We start from the raw sequence: 21,494 nt of genomic DNA, 5'->3' as shown, positions 1-21,494 counted from the left end.
CCCTTCCTTTCTTCCCTTCCCGAGTCCCTCCCAGGAATATTTAACCTAGGGAACAGTTCAAAAAGGTGATAGAGCTGAGGGTTTTTTTCCTTGAAGGTTTTTGTGGAGGTTTTTTGTTTTCGTTTGGGTATATTTTTTATTTTTATTTGTTTGGTTTTTGTTGTGCTTTGAATGGTTTTTGTGGGGTTTTTTGGGTTTAGTTTTGCTTTGATTTGGGTTAGGTTTTTTTCCTTAGTATGACATTCCCTGGAGATCTGCTCCCAGAAGGGTGGCACAAATCTCTCCATCCAGGGGAGAAAGGCATGGTGAATCAAACCACATTGATACACACAGGTTTGATTTTGACACTGGGCACTAATTCATTCTCCTTCTCCAGGAGGTGAGACATTTCAACAAGATCCCCAAGGTGCCAGGAGCTGAAGCTGCAGATGTTTGCAAGGCTGAGATCCCAGCGACTTCAGTCATGTCCCTGCTGCATTGAGCACCTGCATTTCTGCTTAATTTACCTTACCTGCCTCCTGCTAAGGTGTGCTGGGTGACTTGGCCAACCCATGCCGGGCTCTCCCTTTTTATTTTGATGCACAGGCAGCACCTGTGTGCTGTCTCCACTTCCACCTGCAAGTGCAGCTGTGTCACCGGGGGTGAACATGCAGGTGCAAGTAGAGGTGGGCAAATTTTTTTGGCTTCACTGGCAGGAGAGCAAACCAAGGACAGCTCCTTCCTGTCCCTGTGATGTGCTTTCTAGTAAAATTTTAGCACCTCTTGCTGCTTTAATGGGCAGATGTGTTCAGGGAACACAGCAATTTTACGAAATACCATCTCAGCCCTGCAATAGTCCTTTATCTCGGAACAAAGCGAGCACAGCAGCGGCAGCGAAATGCTGAACTGTGGTTAGGCAAGGAAAAACATTAGCCTTGGGGTTTATCCACCGCTATCTTTGGAACTCGGAGCTGTCGTTTTTGATGCAGCTTCAGCTGGGTCTCAGCGGCTCGGACGCTCCCACTGACATCAGCATCATCCCGAGCATCTCCGGAGGCGCAGCCGGCTCCGGGCAGGCTCCTTCCCTCTCGGACCGTGGGGACGCGGCTCTTCTGAGCTCTTTAACTCCCGTGCCACGAGGAAACGATGGATTCCTTCATTCCCCGCACTGCTCCAGGCTCGCAGGGAGCTGTCGCTACTCGGCCGCTCCTTTGTGTCGCTGCTGCTCCGCGGGTACCGCCGGGGGAGGAGGAGGAGGAGGAGGAGGAGGAGGAGAAGGAGGAGGAGGAGGAGGAGGTGGAGTTGATGGCAGCGAGGTCCAGTGGCCACAGCCGAGCCCGAGGCACATTTTGGCTGCTTCGCCCGTGTTTTTGGAAGGAGAGCTGAGGGTCCGGCTGGAGGAATAAGTAAGTGTGACTGGACACACGGGAATAATTCGCGGCTCTGGGTGGGTGGAGGGGGTTTGCGTTTTCTGTGCGGGAGTAAATTGCTGCTGCTCTCCTCTTCTTCTTCTTCTTCTTCTTCCTGCTATTATTGCCATCATCATCATCATTATTGTCGTTGTCATTTGCGGTAGTTGAAGTGAGGTTTGGCTTTAACTCTTTGATTAAAGAGAAAGAAGCAAAGGCATGTGAGGAGTAGAAATGTCCAGCGGGAAGCGATCTGGGCTGGGAGCTCTTTCGGGCAGAATCCCCTTCGGGACTTTGGAGCCGGGGAGGCAGGAAATACGGATGCTTTATATCCCAGAGGATGTGACAAACTGTAGCCATTTCTGGGATTCAGACCAGGAATTCCAGGTCCTTTTTCCTTTGTATTTTATTTTATTATTTTTATTATTTTTTTAATTCTTTTTCTTTTTAATTGCTGGGGATCATAGGGCTCTTTGCAGATATAAAACTACTCGGCCATGTACCCGCACATGCCAGAGGAGTTTAACTTCCAATGCAAAGCAATTGTTTAAACTTAAATTTACCCCCGTGTTGCAGCCTCTGGGGCTGCTGATGGTGCACGCAGGATCTTTGCCAAGCAGAGTCTCAACTTGACTATACAGGGCAACCCAGCCATTCCCAAGCCATCAAAACAGTGAAAGCAGAGCATATTTTCCCATTAGAGATTACTTGTTTTGGCAAGGGTGTTTACAGCCTGTCCAAGGTCCATTGGAACAAACAGGAAAAACTCTCACTGACGATGACTCATGTCCGTGGGCTTTGGACCAGTGCATGGTGTTGGAAATGTGCTTTGCCAAGTGGAACTCCGTAGGTAACCCTCCCACAGCCCCCCTGGCTTGTGAAGGGAGTGGGATGAGGTGGAGAGTGGTGTCAGACAATAACTTGTGGGTTTGTGCCTTGCTGTAAATACATTTGCTAATTGCATGTGTGTTCCTTAGGGTTTTACGTGTCATTGATCTTTAATTAATTGCTAATGCCTTACTCTGCTGCTGTTTGCGAGGCTGATGAGGCAAATTGCAGCCCATCTTTTTGCAGTAATTATTGCTGTGATGGCATCTTGGGGTGTGCAGGGTCTGCTCTGAAACTTCCTGGTCGTGGGGTGCTTGTGTCTGGGAGCTTGCAAGCATCAGACTCACCTGGGAACTCACAGATCGGCTGGCTGCCCAATTTCCCTGTCAGAAGGGACTTTTTCTAACACCTTTTCTCATCTCTTGCTTATCACAGGCCACAGGATTTCACAAACAAACCCTGCATCAAGCCCACCACTCCTGTGAGGTCTCCACTTGCCCTTATGGACAGGCTCCATCCATGGCAGGGCTTCAAGCGTGTTTGAGCCACTGCCTGGTGGCTCAGAGGCCTGAGCTCTGAAAGGGTGAGTAATATCTTCCACTTAAAATGACTGCAATTAGGCTGAGAGCTCTTTTAATCTATCAAAATAGGGCTTTGCAAATAATGCCAATTAAAATGCACCAGGGTAAGGTTGTTGTGGCACTTTCTCTCTGAATTTCTATGGATTCTTCTTCTCTGCAGCAGACACAAAGAGATGTGTGTGGCTTCTGTAGTAGCAGAAACTTCACCTCTGTTTGCAAACTCATCTACATAGCATGTTCTCTGCAAAGAGTTTTATTTTTAAAAGAGTTTTAATTTAAAACTGCAAAGAGTTTTAAATTGTTTCTGAATGATGTTCTGAAGGGATTCATCCTTAGACCACCATTGATCAGATGACAATATTACTCTAAAGATGACTCCAGCTAGGTGGGAGCAGGCCCAGAAGAGCCATTGTGGGCATCCTTCCCTCAAAATAAAACAGATTATAGACCAGTGAAAAGTATCTGAGAGCATCAAAGAAGTGGTCATGGCTGATTTCTGCTGCCAGGGGGGTTTCCTGCTTTCCTTATGGAAGCTGGCAGGAAGAAATGCTGCTGCTGCTTAGACCCACAGGTCTGAAAGGGAGGGAAATTGTTTGTGGCACAGTGCAGGAAGGCTTGTCAGAAAATCAGAGTGCTGAAAACCAACAAAGTGATAATAAGAACGCTTTTCCAGGGATTCCTGCATTGCTCCCAAGTCATCCCCGCTGTGTCAGCCCCCTTGGTGATGTGCTACAGAGATTTTTTTTGTGTCCCTGCTATGGGACACCCCTCCACACACCAAGGAATCTCATATATTTCTTTCTTGTGATTATTGAACTTGTTTTCACAGCAATACAAAGCAACAGGAAGGGGAAAAGAGTATCTGGTATCTCTCTCACTTTGCTCACATTTAAGCTTTGTGCAAGGCAATGTAGACCAGAATTAATTACTAATTCTAATTATACTTTGTGTCTTCGCGATATTGATGATATTTTCAATTTCTAATTTATGCATGTGCAGCTTCTTTTTTTTTTCCTTTTTTTTTTTTTTACCACTGCAGCAATAAAGCCAGCAAAGCTCTTAAACACATGCCTATTTTAAGCCTGCCAGCAGTCCCTTTGACTTAATTCAGCTGAGTGGCCCAGGGTGGCCCAGGGCAATTGTTTAATATAAAATTCTCTCTGTCCTGATGGCAGCCAAAGTTGTGTTTTTTTCAGGGTTTGGAGGGAAGAGGAGGGAGGGCAGAAGGGAAGAAATTGTTTATTCCTGAAGCCTAACACGACTTGGCCAAGTTCTTCTGGGTAAACCTTCAAAATGGGGATTATTGTATGTTAAAAATCTTGGTGCCTCGGTATTTGCTTTCACCCTGAAGAAACTCTGGTTTTTATGTGATACTTATTAATTCCAGAGAGGTTTAGAAGGCCTTGCTCATTCCCACAACACTTAATTATAACAAAACCACCATTAGATCTGCCTCAGAAGTGGCTATTTGTCCATTACCTGGAGTATGTCCATGCCTTGGCGGTTTAGCATCCTTCCTCACTTCCTTGTCTTCACTCTTTTTCTGCCTTAAGCTCTTGCACTTCCCAGGGTTTTCTTTCCCAATTTTCCAGTAATTACCTCCCAGTTTTTCTTTCCCTGAGAGCCTTCTTCAGCTAAAACGCAGCTGGCAGAACCAGGCCAGCATCATCACTCTGCTTTTGTGTCTTCCCTCTCCTCTGTTCAGGGTCAGCCTGAACGCTCTGGGCAGCTCAGGACAAGGATTTCAGCCACCCCTCTGCTTGGGTTTCCAGCAGGACCAGTTTGGGGGGTCATTCAGCACCCAAATCTGGACCAGTGTGAGCCACCAGTGGAAAGGAGGGAACAAGGACCAGCACCAGGGTTAAAGGGAATGTAGTCCTGACACCGATGAAATTTGGATAATATGGGGCAGCCGTGGCCTGTTTGGTTTGCTGAATACCACCTCATAAATTCCTGATCTTTGGACCTTCCCTGGCTCTTGAACTGAAAGCTACACCTTCCCATCCTTTTATTTCTTTTTTTCTTCTTATATATGGATGTTGTAATGAATTCCCATCTAACAGCAGTGCATTTGTTGTGCTCTGTTCTCAGAAATGATGATTACTAGCACGCTTCTTTCCTAACAACCAGCTTCCTCTTGGAGCTGTCACTCAGTTTGATTTGCTTATACCACAGATTAGCAATATCAGACTTATTCCTGCTGGTGAAACCCAGTGCTTGACACCCTGGAGTCTCAAAATACACAGAAAGGATGAGGGGGCTATTTATAAAACAGATTGTGGCCAAAAACCTTATAGCCAGTATGAAGTGATGAGGAAAATAAGGCATGCTGGAAAGAAGGGGTAGAAAAAGAGCCTACAGTTTGCCAGTCTTTAAATTCAGTATTAAATTGAAGTTATGAACAAATCTGTCCCTGATATTACCCTGTGGTAATATGCATGAATATCTGTTAGTCTTTTGTCTCATTTGAAATGCTCTTCTGTTTTATTTTTGTAAATTAGTATTTGGTCCCCAGCACTGAAGCTACCACTGTATGGTATCTGTATTAAATTTTAAAGATTACCTCCATCAATTTTTAACCATCTCCACTTATTAAATGTATTACGTAAACAGTTTTAAAATGTCATTTCCTAAGAGTTTCTGATGCAAGCAGCTTTCACCTCATTTTGGGGGTTTGGAAGGAGCAGGGTTTTGGGCAGCAGAGGCAGGAGAGGTGAAGAGTTGTTACTAATTCACAGAGAAATAGTCCTTTCTCAGGCCACTTACAAGTCAAAGCTAACAAAAAAACACCAGAGATTTTGAGTGGGCTTTGATAGGTAAATAATCAGTATAACTCCAGCTAGTCTTCAGAAAGGTAAATTTCATCCAACCAGGTACTTAAAAGAAGTAAAGAGATATTTCTAAATTTGAATACCTGTGGTTTAAAAGTATTAACATTTAACACAGTATTTTAGTTCTAGTGATTATTCGAAATGAGGTTTTATATTTTCCTTTTGCTTTCCAGCATTGTAAGTGACTTTTCTTGTACTTCTGCCCCTTTTTGGATTGAATTCTGCTGTCTGCACCTCAGTGTCTGTGTGAGGAAATTTGCTCTTGTGAAGACACTGCCAGTGTAAACTCAAAGAGAAGCTTCTAGAGAGTTTTGAACATTATTCCCATAATACTTTTTATCAGAGACATATAAGAATTGTAATTCTGCTATCTCTGTGAGGATAATATTAGCAGAGTTCTCATCATCTTTGCTCTGTCCTTACTGGAGTCTTAGCTTTGTGTTAGGAGCTCTTCTGGAGGCATTCCATAAAACTAAATGGAGATTAAAACTAATTGGTTTCTATGTAAGCCACTGTAAAAAATTGAATAATAAGTTGAGGAAATTGTCTTCTTGAAAGGATTTTTTTTTTCCTGCCATTGAAAAGTTTTATCACAAAAGAGTTATTTTCCTCTCCCATCCTATATAACTTCTGCTAATGCCAAAGAATCATTCGTTATATGTCTTAAAAGAAAACTATAAACAAAAAGAAATAAGAATCTATGTGATTATTGAGCATAATTTATATCCCCAAAGTTTCAGTGATGCAAAAGCCAATTACAGGAGCACTTCCACTATCTCATTTATTATATTCTGCTGATATTAGTCATGGTGAGTTTCTAGCTAGAAAGATGAAAAATGCAGTTTTCATATTTAAGATCTGATGTTTAAGGTTTCAAAACCCCACAATAAAAATGGAATGAGGAGGTGATTCAGTGCTGTAACATGGGACAGGAAATGTCACAGCTTTTAGAAGCCAGGCCAGTGCATTTTGTGACCTTTGCTTTGGTTCTCATCTGAAATCCAGCATGGGCTGAATTTATCTGCTTAGGAATAACCCTAGGAAGAACTTTCTCTTTACTCATTCCCCATTGTCTGCAGAGAGGTTATTTCCATACTGAGGAAAATTAAGGGTGCTGTAGGTTTTTCTGCTGCTGACCAAATCTTTGCAGCAGGATCCTCGCTGGACCTCCTCTGATTTTTTAATCTTCTCATCTCCACTTCTGTTTCCTTGTGGAGTAGCTGAGTCTTGGTATTCTTATCTGAAAATACATTTAGAAGGGATTAGCTGAGGCATGGGAGTCAAGACACTTCTGAAATGCATAGCATTATAATCTGAAATAATTCAGTGTCCCTGTTAAGAACAGTTTTTAATTCAATCTACTCATAGTGAAAAGTGAGAAATACAGTGTCAAGGGGAAAAATAATTACATGCCATCAGGTAAAATTTAGGTAGCTACTTTCACTTAAATTTCTAGGTTCCCTTACAATCTGTTTTACTCAGTAAAATTGTAGCTGTTATGTGTCTGTTGCCCAGTCCAGATATTTGGCTCCTGTTTAAATTGAACTTTATTACTTCAAGTAATTTTCCAGTGTTTTGTTTGCTCTCAGTTTAGTCAGAGAACCCAGTGGCTATCCAGATTTTTTTTTTCTCTAAGATGCATGAATATTTAAAATGGAAATCCTTTATAAAAGGTATTTGTATATTTAGTATCAGTAAAACATTACAAATTGACCCGTGAGCCAGAAGGGGAAAGGCAGAGATGCTTTCTCAGATCCATGAGATCCTCAGCATCCTCTAGGAGAACCTTCAAGTTTTTATAGGAAATAGAAAAAGAAACTGACTCAGTTTGTCTTTGAAAATTGCAGTTATTAAAAAAAAAAGGGTGGGGGGGGAGGGAGGAAATAAACTTGGCGTTAATTTAAGCAGAATTTTGGAGCAAAACAGGAATCTTTTCTGCATCCCAGCTTCTTATAGGAATATATTTACTAGTGCTAGGCTGATACTGCCTCTGGTTACTGATAGGAGCCATCTCCTCATGCTAATTTAGGCAGTTGAATAGATGCCCAAAAGCCTGGGATTATTTAGATAAAAGTAGGTAGGGTTATGCAGCGATGACTGAGTTTGAATCTGTTATGAGAGAGACTCATCATTCACTTGCTGGAAGTCCTGAGCAGAAATAACCCAAACACAGGGTACACCAGGCAGGTGGATTGCTGCAGTGACCTGTGGAAACTTCTGGGCTCACATTTTCACGTGTAATTCTCTGGATTGAGCACTTTTAACTTCAGGCAATAAGCTTTAAATCAGTCTCTCAAGCCCTTTCAGGGAGAATTTTTCTGGTCAGGGGGACTTCCAGTGCCATGGAGGGTTTCAGTAAAGTTTCAGGTCCATCATCTTCATCATGTTGTGGATCTGATCATGAGGTCTGTAGGCATGACCTGGAATTCCCTCCCTTTTCAAGCTACAGATTTGTGCTCTGACTGTTGGGAGGAATTTGAGTTCTGGCCGTGCAGTGCTCAAAATCATCCTAAAAGAGGCTGCTGCAAGCACATCTGTGGCTGTCCAGCCAGCCTTCCCTGTTTGTGCTGGGTCTGGCTGGGGTGGAGGTAATTCAGTAATTAATTCAGTAATTCATTAATTCAGTAATTCATTAATTTAGTGGAAGCCCATAAATTGCTGAGGTTTTGGGTTGTGGCTGCACCGGTGTTGTCAGGGTTTTTGCTCTCTGCCTCCTGCCCCCACAGCAAGGAGGTTGTAGATTTTTGGGGGATGACCTGAGCTGGCCAAAGGGTTTTCCACAGAATATGTTGTCATGCCCAGCAATAAAACCTTGGCTAGGGGAAGATGGGTTGGGGGTCTTGTCCTGCAGCTGGCATAAAGCTTTCATTAACTGATATTTATTAGGATCAGTAAACTCAAATGGATAAATAAATACTGTTGTGAAGCTGTGACAGCCCAGGCAGTCTGAAGCGTTTTAGAATTGGTAATTTGTAAAAAGCTAGGATAGAAAAAGAGTTGTACCATGTTTCACCCCTGCAATGGGATTTCATCCAACATTTTAACTTTCATCCAGCAATCAGGTCATGGCACCAAGCATTTGCTGCCAGCCTCCACTGGGACCATCCCCATCATTTCTTTTGCTTTTCTCTCAAGCTCCTGTTCCAGATTAGCCTCATGTTTCACCTATTAAACTGTTGAGTCCTGTCCACACAGCTGAGCTTCACCCTGGGAACGTGGTGGCAAAATAAATCATGGTTTCTCTTTGCTGTGAGTGCCACCACTAAAGCTGAAACCTGTTTCTGTTCTGTTAAGTGAGGTAATGGATAACCAGCAGTGAATTTGAAGGCTGCCCTACAGGCAAATAACTGTAGATTGCCCTAACCTTGTTTTTCCTACTGGCCACAGCAGTCCTTGACACTGATTTGTCACCTTCTCTCCTTCTGTGCCTTCGTGAAACTGAATTAAAATCTTCCTCCAAGTCCCAAATAGCTTTGCCTGCTCAACACCTCTCTTCTGCAGAGTCTAATATCCACTTTTATCATCTCTCTGACCACTCTGGCCTGTCTCACTCCATCCTCTGACCAGGTCTCCTGTAATCATCTCTGTGTTTCTGCTTGTGCTGCCATATGTGGGAATCTGCTCACGACATTTTCCTCCCAAGGTTCTTGCTGGTGCAGTGAGGATGGACAAGGTGACTTCTGGACATCTCTTCCAGCCTCAGCCTTCCTGTGATTCCACCTGGAAGAGCTATCCTCGATCTTCCAGTGGTTTTCAGCATTAGTTGTGTGTAATCAGAGCTGACTGTCCATTTTAGTTAAGCACCAGTCCTATCTCACCATTAATTCCTGTAGCACTGTAAAGGGGGAATTATCTAGATGTGAGCACCATTTGCCTAAATAAGCTGTCACATTTCCCTCTAATTTACACCCTGTTGCTTTATTGTATTTGTATTACAAATGTCCTAGGCTGAGGAGTTTACTTATTATTCCTATTAGGAAAATATTTCATCTATTAGCACAACCATTAAGAAATCAGCAGAAAATCATTTTTGGGTGCAGAGACACTGTCCCTTGGCAGCTGTGTCCTTCCAGAGGAGTGCTGCTGCAGGTTTGCAGGTGGTGTCTGTGTTTTCATGTGCTGAGAGCTTCTGGAGAGCCAAAATGAAGCTTCAGCCCTGATCAGGGCTGGAGGTCTGCAGAAGCACTGCCACCCATCCTGCTGGCCCCCAAAAAACTGCTCCAGGCCACGGGGGCATTTCAAAACTCTGCCTTCATGTGCTGCCAAGAGGATTTCTAGAGCTAACAAAGGCTGACATGCACTTTTGCAGGTGGTGGCTCCCTCTTTGTTCTCTGGATATTTGAGAAATTGTTGTGGGGATTGAGGACGTGGCACAATGTTTGTATCCTGCCTTCAAGCTTTTGATGGTGAAAATGGTGGGGTGTCATTTAACCTGAAAAAAGAAGGAATTTTTTTAAAACTAAAATAATTATTTATATATATATCCGACCTGCTGATTAGTCCCTGTAATACTCAAGATGTTTAAGCAGCATAGAACAACAATAACAGTGAAATAACTTAATATTTCTTAATTTATTATTAATTGTTAAATAACTTATTTCTTAAATAGTGCTTAAAAAGTTTCTTAAAAATTTATTTTAAAATTTCTTTAAATTTCTTAAATTTTTTTTTATTTAAATAATTTATTATTAATTGTTAAATAAGTTATTTCTTAAATAGTGCTTAGAAAGTTTCTTAAAATTTTCTTAACAAGTGCTAAGAAATACAGGTTTGAAGGCTGTGCTGTTTACCTTCCCAGCAGCCTGTGTTCAGTAACTGTACTTCAAAAGGATGAGGATACTTTAAGTTTGTTCACTTTATAAACTCATGGTGTCTGTAGGTGATCAGTTGTAATGTGAACATTCTCTATCCTGTAGATATTATATATTTATATTATCATATATTATTTTATCTTATCTTATCTTATCTTAATAATATATTATATTATATTAATAATATATATTATAATGTATATAATATATATAGGTATATATATTCTGTAGAATATATATAGCAACCCTAAAAATGTGAACACAACTCTTTTTTAAAATCAATTTTCCTTCCTTTCTGAACTTAACAAGGAATATTAAAATTAAAATATTTAATTTAAATAATTAAATATTAATTGTTAAACATTAAAAATTAATATTTAAATTTAATGTTAAAATATTAAATATAAAAAATATAAAAAGACAATTCAGTCTTGGTGCTGCTTGTGACCGAAATTTTTAAAGGAATCCTTATGAATAAAATGCTAGTAGTGGTGCTAGGATTTAACACATTTCTTAGTTGCAGGCAAAATGCTAAAGAAAACTTGAATTATTCTTTGGCTCTTGCTTGAGCAGTGAATCCCAGACAACTTCTAGAGCTTCACCTTTACCAGAGTGCAATCAGTGTTGCCAAGGAGAGTTCAAGGGTTTTCTGGGGCATTTGTGAACAGGGCAGAGGAGAGTGCTCTTTCATCTCACCTAGGCAGCTTGCAGTGGAGACATATGTAAGAATTTCAGCAAAATAATCCCTTTCAGCAGCACCCTTGCATTTGTGGAGGGACCAGAGTTACAGATAAATTGGATTTACAGACACAGCAGCCACAAATTGCAATGCAAGCAGACCTGCATGCCCCACCCCATTAAAAAAAGCAGTTTTGTGTGTTGTGTGATCCAGTTGGTCTATTAAGCAGGAGCTGAAACTCCTTTATTTCCATGTCTTTTAGTTTCTCTGCATCGTGCTGGAGCAGAAAGCAGAGGGTCTACCACTCTGGGGGTTTAAAGCAGGAGACAAAATCTTGAATGGAAACAGTCTTTCAGGAAACTGTAAATTAGTACAGAAAGAGATGCTGTGAACAAACTGCTCTCTTCTTTAAGGAGAAGTTAAATTCTGGCCCGCTCTGGTTGTCCCCACCATTTGTTTTGGCTGTATAAATTTTTTTGTGGGAATCAGCAGAAGGCTGGTGTTCCTCCACTAACTTGTGGTAAATATAAATATTCTCAGCCTCTCTCCCTCTCTCAGTGACAAATGAATTTAGCAGGACTGAATATAAGTCTTTGCAAATCTCCTTCTGGTACATATTTTCTATTCCTCTCTAGCTCTGAAACTGCAGCTTCCCTGTAGACAAGAGCTTTGGGTAGTTTCTGATATTTCCTGACATTTTTAATGTCTGAGTGAACCTCTGTGTGGTCACGCAGGCCTTCTCAGAATGAAAATTTGGCAGTTTTCAGGTGAAACCAATCGTTTCATCCCAAAAAGGAACCTGAGGCAGCAGGGGTGGGCAGACTGGAATGGGAAGTGGAGCTTGAGGCTTAGCAGCAGTGAACATGAGCTGTGCCCACCACAAGTTCAGGTGGAAAACAAGGCCCTGGAGGTGCTTTGGATTTGTGTAACATTTGTTTCACAACTGACCTTAATGTGCTCACTTTTGGTCGTGCTGCTCAGGGCACATCTCAGGGTACGTGGTGCTCTGGAAAAGTGATGGAAAATTGTCCTACAGAACCCTGCTATTCTATAAACTAACCAACTTTTACACTTCATTTGTACTGAGTATTGCCTCTGGAGAGAGCAAATTCAGCCTAGCAGTTTAAAAGGGAAATTTGCCAGCCTATTCCTGACACTGCAAGAGGGAGAAAGCCAGGCAGTACTTCCTCCAGCTTCAGTTTTTTAATTTGTAGAATGAATATGACTGCCTGAAAGTGATGGTTTTATACTTTAGTACTGATCTACTTTGTTAGAAAGGTTGTAGTAGCTTTTCATGCTACCCATCGCTTCAGAGAAGTGACAATTGCAGGATTTGTTTATCTGTGATGGTCAAGCCCTTCAGGACATCTTCTAAAGCAGAACCAGGTTCGCTGTCTTACTTCTGTTTGTAGATTATCACCCCTTTCAGCAATGATCATCAGTCACTGGGTTTTCCTTAATGGTAGGGAATGAAGGATAGCCAAAGGCAAGAGTGATTTGTCTTTCCTTGGCTTTGCATGTCGCTTCCCTGTGCTGAAGAAGTTACAAAATTCATTCTGCTCCAAGGTTGGCTCGGCCTTCTGCATAAAATGATCGTGATCAAAGCTTCACTTCAGAAAGGAGTTTGAAGAGGTAATTTAAAAAGGACAGAGTAGCATTTTCTTGGCTTTTAAACCTTGCCAGCCCTCCTAATTTTTGTAGTTTTACAAATATATTCCCCCTTCCAGAAAAATCTCTGAATTTTGTTTTTAGGTTGTGCGTGTTTTTTGTTTTGTGTTGTTTGTTTTGTGTTGTTTTGGTTTGTTGGTTTTTTTTTTTTTTTGTTTGGTTGGGTTTTTTTCTCCCTGTCTTCCTTTTTCCCCTCCCTTAATTTATTACCTTTCTCTTCTGCTTCCCCTTATCTCCTTCCTCTCTCTTATCCTTGGTAGTCCCCACACCCATCAAGGGCTCCCCAGCAGAAGGAGCCACCAGCAACCTCTAACTCCTGTAATTCATGTAGGCTGCACAAGTTGTGGGACAAAAGGCCCTCTGCTCTGCATTTTTCATGCTGACAATGATCTTTTCCAGGTGAACACAGTACTCACCCACTGGGACATTTCAGAGCTGGTGACCAAACCCTTTTTTTTCTGCAGCGTGTCAGACACAGCAGGACCTATCTCATTAGCCACTGGGGAAAACTACTGTCCCCTGTAGATGTCTGCCCTGTGATAAACTCCACTTGTGGGTCATGGGGAACCTCTCCAGATGGAGCAGTAAGGGGATGGAACACGATGTCTGCTTCATTTGATGTGGTTTTGGGCTGCCCTCCACAGAGAGCTCACTGCTCTGCATGTAAAACTCCAGACACCTGCTGCAGGCTGCTCCTGGTCGGATTTGGGAAAAACGAGGTTCACATAATTTTTGTAGAATTTAAAAGTTTAATATAAAAACAATTAGGAGAAAAAAATGAAGTATACAGATAGGGCTGGGTGTCTCTGCATTCAGCCAAGAGAGCACACCTTACTGACATAGGATTGTCCCTTAAAAACAGAACCCTACTACATATCCATAAATTCTCATACATATTCATACATTCTTCTTAGGATCTTTGGTGTTCTTCTGTTTAGTTTTCTCTTGCCCGCTTCCCAATAGATCAATCTTCTTGGCACCATCGAGATTTACATTCCCTGATACCAGAAATGCAATAAATTCCTCCCCCAGAGCTCTGGCCACTGCTCTCTTCATCTGGATAAGATAGTTTACAAATGCAGGAGTTCTCTAGCTATTTTTTTCCTCAGTCTTTGGGTTATACAAACAAAAGCAGTTTTTATTTTAATACTATGGCATAGCCTAACATATATGTATTATACTACTATTCCTAAATTTCATCAATAACACAAATAAAGAAAACTATATTAATACAACAAAATTTCTCATTCTTATACACATAACATTCATTTTAATATTAGTGAAAAGCCAACAATATAAAATGTATCTATAACAGATTCACAACCCCACTGCAAACAGGAAAATGGAAGCACTGTTCTATTATTCAGCACCTTTTCAGGGGGGCAGTGCTTCCTCACTGAATTTTGGACACAGATCAGTGAAAAGAAGAGTTTTTAGGCGATGAACCAAAGAGCCCTGGATTTCAACCTTTCTGTGTCACTGCCCTGGTGCCAGCTCCAGTACAGAGGGCACAAGGACAGAATCCTCTGCTCTCAGTTTCCTGCCCAAGCAGCTGTGACCAGAAGTCTTTTGGCTCCTGCTTTCCTCTGGTGCAGCTTGATTTATGGTCATTCAGCACAAATTATTGAAGTATTCTGCTGATTACCAGAAGGGAGGTAAGAATACTCCTGAACTGCTGCAAGTTACTTGCAGGAACAAGAATAACATCCCAAAAATCCTGGGCTTTAGGACAAGCTGGAGCAGCATGGTGGCTGATCACACCTGACTGTGGATCTCTGGCTGGAAGTTTAGCCCTGTTCTTTTTGAAAGACATTTTTACACAGCCTTAAAGAATATCAGAGTGTTGTGCAACAATATAGGGGTGTTTAAAAGCGTGCACGGGGGTGTTGTGCTGTTGCCAGCGGCATTTTCCTGGCCAGAGTAATTTTTTCCTTCCCCAGTGTGTAACATTTTATAGCTTGGTTCACTTTTTAAGGGCTCTTGGCAGGTCCTTAAACTCTGGGCTGCATCCAGAGGAAGCAGCCAAAGTAAAGCTGTGCCAAGCCACAGCTACTGTGCTGTTGATTTGTTCATTTTTATTACAGGCACAAATTATAGTATTTAGCAAGCAGTCATTCCCTGGCATTTGCAGCAGGGGCTGAGTTCCTCAGTCTGATTATTAAATAATGTCTGATTATTAAACAGAAATAATAGTATTAGTCATAAAAAGTCATGAAAAGCCTAAAGCAAGGTCTTGGAACTTTGCTCTACACGTAACTTAGATATGATCTGAGCTGGAATCTACCCTGTGAGTTTGGGGTTTTTTCTGCTTTTCTAAGGGAAGAGAGAACTTTGATTATTTTTTTTTTAATAATTTTTATTTACTGGTCTCCTTTTAAAAGGTCTTGTGTTTCTTGTGTTCAGGAAGAATCAGCAGCCAAATTTCCTCCTGGTACTCCAGGATCTCAGCACAAACTCTGTGATATTTATATTTATATTTAAGCCAGACATTAAAACACTTGAAGCTGATTTACAGGATGTCTTCAGAGTACTGAAAAGAGAAAAAAAAAAAAAAAAAAAAGGAAAAAAAAAAGAGAATATTCTTGATTTCCAATAATGAAATGGTTCTTGTTCAGCCTTCTCTGGGGGTAGGGGTGGAGGGTGGGGGAAGCAGCAGCTTTTTAGTGCATGCTACCAAAAATAGGATTTTCTTTACATGGAGACACAGTGCTTAAAAGAGAAATAAACCCATGCATTTTGTGTCTCCTCAAGTTCACTGCCTGAAAATATTTTGACTAAACCTCTGCGGTGTAAATGTGGTATTTCCTTTCAATCTCCTCTTGTGCTTTTCCTTCTCCCTTGAGGGTTCACTGAAATATACATAAATTGGAGTAAGAGTATGGCCAGGCTCTGCTTGCAAGAGCAGAGAATTCTCTTTCATAGAGCTCTCTGTGCCCTTTATTTTTTATTAGAAGCTAGTTAGATTTAACAAACCAACACCCACTGTTTTAAATATTTCATCTCTTACTTGTTTCATCTCTTACTTTAAAATATTACAGACAAAACACAGGTGTTTTTTCTTTTAGTCTGATGAGGTTTCCTGCCTCAGAAGCAGAGAAGTCAAATCTCTCATATTGCTAAAAGCAGAGAGAAATACTTTCAGGGTGATAAAGCTGTGTCTTTATGTGAAAAGTGATACTGAGTGCACCAACACATTTTCCTGTCATTTGTGGATCTTTCTAATGGGCAAAAATCCATATTGGCAGCCTTGTGTGTCAGCCCTAAGCCTGTGTAATTTCAATCTTGCCTAAACTCTGTTTTCCTTGTAAGAATTACCATTTCTCATGGCTGTGAAAAGGGACAGAATCTTTCAGTGCTGTTAAAAGTCTCCCAGGCAGCTTTTGAAGCAGGAAATCAGAGCTTGTGTGTGTGGATGTGTGTGCAATTCAGCTTTTCAGCATACACATATTTGCCAGAATATTTGCTTTCTGTGTTTGCAGGGGCTGCTTTTCTTGTTTGACGAGGCCAGGCAGCCTCTGAGCCCAGCTCCAAACTCCCCAAAACCCCTGTAAGACAGTATTAACTCAGCAAGAATGAATGAAGGGGTTTAATTTTTTATTTTTTTTTTCCCTAGGAAATATTTCCTCCTAGCTGGAGGCTTGTGTGAAAGAGATTTCTACAGAATGGAGAAAAAAAATAAAAATAAATTAAAGATCATGCATGCAGTGAAAATCCAGTGTCTTGCTCTTTTCCCAGAGGGTGGGAAAGAGACTTAGCTTTACAAACATTTGCAAATCTCTGTTTTCTCATTAGTCTTGTCTGTTGGCCTCCCTAATTTTTAGATGCCACTAATTGCAGGCCTTCTGTGTAGGTCTTGTATGGGAGGAGAGAGCAGCTGGGTGAAGAGGGGAAGATAAATTACCCAGAAAAAGAGAGTTTTAGCACAGGGAAACAAAGCTTAAGCCTGAGGTGCAGGGGTTGAAGGGAGAAGAGAGTACAAAAACTGTGTATATCTGAAAGGAAAAGATTAAACACACTGAAATCCACTGAGGAAGGGGCACTGCCAAGTCAAAATAAAAGGGAAAAAAAGAAAACCCCAATAAAAAAAAATAAAAAAACCACAAAAGCAACAAAAACCCCACAAACAAACAAAAAAAATCAGAAAAAAACCACAAAAAACCCACAAAACCGAAAAAAAACCCTCAAAAAAACCAAACCAACAAAAAACAAACAAACAAACAAAAAAACCCCAAACAACCAGAAAAATAAAATCCAGCAGAAGGAGTAAGAAATGCTAAGGTCACAGTATAAATTACTTATCTGGTTCTGATTTCAAGGGAGAAGTGATTTACACTGTGCTGATCCACACCCTTCCAAAGAAGCCTTTAAACCCGAAATCCTTTCACAACATTTTTGGCTGTGGGATGAGGAGCAGGGAAGGTGCTGGTGGGAATGGCAAGCAGGGACTATTCCAGCTGCATTTTACAGCCTCATTGGAACAGAGGTCAGGACTCCACAAGTCCTTCACCAGCCCCAGTGCTAGTCCTGTTTTATTTCTGACAACACTTTTGCTTGGTTTTAAGTCCTTTTCCCTTACCAGATGCTGGTTTGTTAAAATCAGGGAAGATAAAGCTATGCCTGCTTAGCACAAATAAAGCAACAAACCTTATTTTTTTAATAGCTAGGTGTTGTTTTTTTTCTCATTTAAAGAGGGGGAAAGAACAGAGTGACAGAGATGAGGATTATAGCTTGTTTTATGGTATAGTCTTCTCACAGGTAGGTATAACATCCAGTTCATTTATCTTCTGAGTTTTTTTAAAATTAAATAGCCATCTCAGAGGAAGCCATTGCTACTTGCTGATGATTATCTTCTGCAATGTGTAGGAAGTGGATAAGTGTGCTACACCTGCTGTAGTCCTCAAGACAGACCATGGCATGTAAAAATTTCTGTCTAAATGACAAATTAAAAATAACATGAAAATGAAAAACTGTTAGGAAAAAGCCTTTGTCCCACAGCAGTAATTACTCACTGTTTTGTGTGGTTTGCCTTGGTTTGTTTTGTTAAGTGGCCTGGAAAAGTGGGTTTTTCTGGTAAAATTGCCATAATTCCTCTCCCCATTCATCATATCCTGTGTGTTTAAAAACATAATTCTCTGCTGTTGGATGTTATGCTGTCATACAGGTACAGCTGAGCTCCACGCACCAGGAACTCTCTCTCTTTGCTGGGATGCATCTTCTGTGGCCTCAGTTAAAAGAACGATAATTAAAAAAGAGCTCTTTTAAATTATTTTAAAAATATTAAAATAATTAAAAAAGAGCTAAATAACTTCACACATCTTTGGATTTTGTATCTTGGAGCGGGCATGCAGCCCTTTGTGTGGCATGCAGATGGCATGAGAGACCCCCTTGGTGGCTGCTGGATGAACAGGAGGGTATCACAGGTTGTGAGGTTTTGGGGGTGAATTATGGACAGGTTAAAAAAAAAAACCACCACCAAACCACCGTGAAGAGACTGAGAGAAAGCAGGGAAGACCAGTTTTAATTTGCTCTTGGATCGTCCAGCATGGCTTGTTCTGCTGTGGGGTGGTGTGACATGCACAGTTCTGGTGTCATATTTTGGCTGTGGGGTAAAAGGTGGTAGAAGGGCTTTAACTTTTTTATTTATTTTTTTTTTCCCCTTCATTATTCTCTTTCTTGATAGGAGGGAAAATAACCCATCTCTGCAGACAGCGCTGCCAGAGGTGCACTTACTCTCTAGGACAGAGAATGCTGCATTTGCCTTTGGCCTTTTTATAGCTCTCTTTTCTGGCCATGCAGTTTTCCTAATGGAGCCACGTGTCTGATCCTTTTAGCCCAAAGAAACATTTCAGCATTAATGACTAAGAAGGAGTCAGGGCTCTGTGTGTGCAAGAGAGGACATCAGGAACTCTGTGGGAGGCAGATGTAAATGCCCAGGTGGTTGTGGCTCTGCTGAAAGGATGGAAAAGGAAAACAGAATTTTAATGAAATACAAGTTTGCAGATAACTCGTGCTCCTTTTGCCATATGTGTGGGCTCTTATTTGATGTTTTTTTAATTTTTTTTAAAGGCAAGCACAAAATAGGCATGGAAAAAAGAGGATAGAAGTGCTCAGCTGTATCAGTTCTATCCTTCTATGATCACCCTTTAACCATTGAGCTGTTAACACATCTGTGAGCTAGAAGGGGTAGAAAAAGGTTACAGAGCAGTCAGCTCTTTCAAAATCCTGAGTTGTTTAGAAGAGTGATGCATTTCACAGTGGATTGGTTTTACTCCAACTGAATACCCCTGTGGGAATAAATTTGGATGATGCACAGTTCACTTCAAAACTAGACATTGCAGAGGTTTCATGGGTACATTCCCCCAACTTTTTAAAGTACTTTATTTACAAATCAACATGTACAAATTTAATAATATTTAAAAAAAAAAAAAGTTATTGGGGAAATATCTGTTTTCTTTTGAGCTGCCATCCAAAGGTGCACAGTGAGCTAGAGTATAGGAATTGTCATTCTGGTTTTAGAGGAAAGGAAGGAAAATATATCCAGGGCCATGCCTGCTTCTTCAATTTGCTTTGCATGTGTTGGTTTTCAGATGTTGATGTTTGTGACTGGGGTTTGGAAAGGAAAGGATTTGTACACAGAATTTGTATTTTTGTTCTTTCAAAAAGAACAATACAACAATTTTTCTTTAAAAAGAAAAATACTTTCACACAGTCTACTAAGATATGTGGGAGAGGAGTATGTTTCTGGGAGTGGAAAATGCTCCTTTCTTAGGCATGCTAAGCTTTGAAATCATCTTGTGAAGTTTTCCTGCTAGATGTGACAAAATAACATGGAAGTAAATATAGAACCTTTAAAAAGGCAGAAACCACAGCTAATGATAACTGTGCAGCATTTGAAATGTGATTTTGAAACTGAAAGTTGAAGACCAGAGACTCAAATCATAGGGATGGATAATCTGAAGTACATTTGGGTATGTCATCTAATTATCATGTTTTCAAGGTTCCTGAAGCTTCTCTCCCAGAAGAAAATGGGAGAAAAGGTAGGAGAAGATGGGTTTGAATGTTATACCATGGAAAGCTACATATGTGTTCATGACAGAACTAGACCTCTTTATTTGGCCCTGTAATCCAAAGGAAACAAGACTGGGGGCATGTGGGATGTCTTCAAAGTTCCAAGAAAACCAAAAGTGTTAGTGTTTGTGCAGTGTCAGTGTGAATGAATGGCTAAAGATACAAACTCAGTGCTTCTGAATATGTTTGGGATGGTCACAAAAGCCTCACAAATGCACTGTGCTTGGTTTTGTTAAATAATTAAACACATGTTGTGGGACTGAAGCACTCAGAGCTCTGTGTGAGTGCTTGGAATTCAGCTAGTGGGAGAAGCAGCCCTTGGAAGACAGCCATTGTCCACAGGGATTTCTCAAGCAGCTTGGCTGTGTTTAGCCAACAAGATCTCCCTCCTGTTTTGTCAGTAGTGCTGGACAAATAACCTTTTGATTTTGCTGCCTTGAGTTTAGAGAAGCTGCTTATCAGGGCTAGGAACAATCAAATGTGCTGTGAGTACCTGGTGCTTTCTTTCGCATCACACAACTGGATGCCCTCCTGCCTCTGCAGAATCGAATTCTGCTAAAGCAAGACATCCACAGAGAGAGCTTAAAGTCATCTCTGCCTTTTACCTAGGCTGTGGTTCAAAAAAACCATGCTGCCCATAGATGCTGATGCTATTCTGGGGCTGCATGGTAATTCCCAATCAAATAATGAAACTGCACGCCAGCTTTTCTTGCATTAAAGCTTTGATAGAAAAAGGGTGGCCAGCTGAGCCAGAGATCTGCCCCCACAGCCTTATGTTTAAGTCACTTTGAGCCTCTGAGTTTTCCATCTGCTGGTCTAATGATACATTAAGCTATAACAAAACATCAATTCCCAGAGCCTTGGAATATCATCCTTTGTGCCTGTGGCATCCTGATTGACTGGGTGAATTCTGAAGCAGCAAACAGCCACATATTGGGATGGTTATGCTGAATGATGAGCTGAATGTTCTTTGCTTGAAGTCTCTGTCCTGCTGTAGCGCTGTGGTAATTAACCTGTGGTGTAGGTACAGCATAAATTTAATTTTCACACACTGTGACCTCGGCTGAACCATTGAAAAGGCTGCTCAGGGCAGGTATGAGGCATTTCTGGTTGACTTGGGTTATGAGATGCTGCACGTAAAATTAGCCACCCAATATTTGACAGAAAATAGCTGAATACCAAGTGAAGAGTCAGAGAGAAATAACTTAATAATAATTTTGTCAGCTGGCACAAAGGAGCTGAGTTTAATTGCTGTAAATTCTGTTTCTTGGAACGATTAGCATGTCTAATTAACAATTTTGCAAACTGGATTCCCAGGCCTGTTCTGCAAACATGCAGAACATTTGATCTTGCCAAGAACCTACTGAGATGGACCTTTTTTTAAGCAGTAGGATGATGATGGCCAATGCAACAGCAAGGAAATTTTGACCCTACTGAATTCAGTGAAAAACTTATCCTGAAAATCAATGGATTCAGGTCATCTTAAGTGCTGCATCAAAGCTCTGAAAAATTGCTGGAATTAGGTGGAAGGTTCCTGGTGGAATTTGTGCTGAGAAAGTCATCAGGGCAGGAGGGGCTCCTTTTCTTCTTCCCCCTGCTTATGCTGCATTATTGGATTTACATCTGGCTCATGATGAGCT

The 21,494-nt window shown here is 41.1% G+C and overlaps 1 protein-coding gene across 1 annotated transcript in view; it reads left to right on the top strand.

Moving 5' to 3' along the window:
- Positions 1 to 1,271: 1,271 nt before the first annotated feature.
- The window catches only part of MARCHF3 (membrane associated ring-CH-type finger 3), a 58,903-nt gene continuing 38,680 nt past the window's right edge, over positions 1,272 to 21,494 (top strand). Inside the window, exons 1-2 of the mRNA XM_015615252.1 lie at positions 1,272 to 1,385; positions 2,652 to 2,799. The gene's annotated coding sequence lies outside the window, so the exon portion shown is untranslated. The remainder of the gene's footprint in view (positions 1,386 to 2,651; positions 2,800 to 21,494) is intronic.

Source organism: Parus major, chromosome Z, assembly GCF_001522545.3.
Source record: "Parus major isolate Abel chromosome Z, Parus_major1.1, whole genome shotgun sequence".
Classification (NCBI taxonomy): domain Eukaryota; kingdom Metazoa; phylum Chordata; class Aves; order Passeriformes; family Paridae; genus Parus; species Parus major.
The sequence above is the reverse complement of the archived record's forward strand: the minus strand, read 5'-3'. Positions and strand labels throughout refer to the sequence as shown.